The sequence below is a fragment of the Mirounga angustirostris genome, unplaced genomic scaffold (assembly GCF_029215605.1).
Source record: "Mirounga angustirostris isolate CCGP_5_RB_7025 unplaced genomic scaffold, mMirAng1.0.hap1 SCAF_6, whole genome shotgun sequence".
Lineage (NCBI taxonomy): Eukaryota > Metazoa > Chordata > Mammalia > Carnivora > Phocidae > Mirounga > Mirounga angustirostris.
In genome coordinates this window covers 90,016,957-90,018,761 of record NW_026991714.1, presented here as the reverse complement: position 1 = coordinate 90,018,761, position 1,805 = coordinate 90,016,957, and the positions used below count along the sequence as shown (strand labels likewise).

At 37.2% G+C, this 1,805-nt stretch overlaps 1 pseudogene; it reads right to left on the bottom strand.

Annotated features, from left to right (window-relative positions):
• Positions 1-865: 865 nt before the first annotated feature.
• LOC123847052 (large ribosomal subunit protein eL30-like) lies at positions 866-1,218 on the bottom strand (annotated as a pseudogene).
• Positions 1,219-1,805: the final 587 nt, after the last annotated feature.

Genomic DNA, 1,805 nt, shown 5'->3' with positions numbered 1-1,805 from the left:
ATCGTACATTTGATGGGGCAAGTGTGTTTTTTAGTTCTCTCTCTCTCAGAAAGGATTTGAATTTGAAACCAAGCTTTAGAAACTTAAATCAAACTAGATTATAGTGGAGAAAATTCAGGAAAGGTGGGAAAGCATGCATGGATCATATTTGGGGTATAGGCAGCCCCTTGGGAGATTAATTCCTCATTATGTAAGCACCTGGCTTTTTGGTTATCTGTATGGTGGTCCCTACTATTGTCTTTTATGGGATGTGAGAATTGCTTTGGATACTTGGGCAAAATTTCAAGCAATAATTTTAATGGGGTGAACTGCTTTAGAACTGTAGTGAGTTCAGAAAAAAATAAAAATGACTTTCAGTTTTATCTTGTTTACATTCAAAATGAAAGCACCTTTATTGATTTCTTTGGGGAGAAAATGAATTCCTACACATGGGTTGCTTGCAGAAGTAAATAGAAAATGAGAAAATCATCTTTATTTTTTGAGCCTACTTAACATTTCAGCATCTTTGAGGTATAGCATCATTGGGGACCTTTTGTATCTTTTCATCTTAAAAAGTGCTTGAAGATCACAAGAAACCAGGCAGACTTCATATTCCTACCCTTTGGACATCATAAGTAATAACACTGAATGAAGCTGTATTATCTAATTTATAGCTAGTTGTGATTTCTAATGCTTGAGAAACTCAATTCCTATGGAACATGAGGCCATGAAAACAAGTTACGTAAACAACATAGAAGGTACAAAGGAAATTGGAATAGACATGGTCCCTATTAATAACTATCCTTGTATAAACAAGGAGTTTAAACTTGATCTTTTTTTTTAAACAAGCTCCGGCCAGTTTTATTAAAGAATAATTTTGCATGATTTACTTTTCACCCATCTGTTCTGGCATGCTTGTAATGATGCCAGACTCACCTGGATCAATGACAGCCAGCGTACATAGTCTGTAGTATTTTCCACGTGCTGTGCCCAGTTCAATATTATTGCCATTGTCATGATGGACACCACTTCTGGCTGACATGGCGTATAGTACTCTATTTCAGATTTCCTCAAGGCTGGGCTCCTGTTGGTGAGGATGACCAGTGTTGCTTTGTCATGTCTGATCATTTTCAGAGTCTGCTTGTACCCCAGCATACACTTTCCACCTTTCATAACGAGTTGGAGCCTAGAGTTGATGACATCAGTGGTTTTTTCCTCTTCTTCGTGGCCACCATCCATCTGCCTTAGGTATAGGATGGCCACCAACCAAGAGCAGCCACCAAGATGACCAGGGAGGGAGAAAGGATGGGATGAACTTGATTTTCTTCCCTTCTTAGCTAAAGAACTGAGAAGTTAATGATTCTGTGGGGAAGTGTTTGCATAGTTCAGCAGTCTATGACTCCTAGGAGGAATTTGCCAGGTCCAGTAGAATGTCATAGCACTGTTGTATCTGAGAATAAATATTAAAGACGTGTTACTATAGCTGAGATAAAATATGAAAATCATTTCCAATCTTTTTCTAACTTTATTTTCAATCAAATCAAGATGAAACAACATGGATCTCTGATTAGCTATATAAAAATGCTAATTTCTTGTGGAAGTGTATTAGTTTCTGACATCAAAGCTTCCAAAAAGATACAGTAAGAGTGAAACTAAAAATCTATGCTGTATCCTGCTGTATGATCTTTTCTTCTTATCTATCCTCAAAGTACAGCTTAAATCCATCATCTTTATCAATTTCTGCTTCATCAAACATTTATTGGCCACTGAGTGTGTGCAAGGGATGCAGAGCAATACTGTATAAGACACAACCTTTCAGGTAAGTG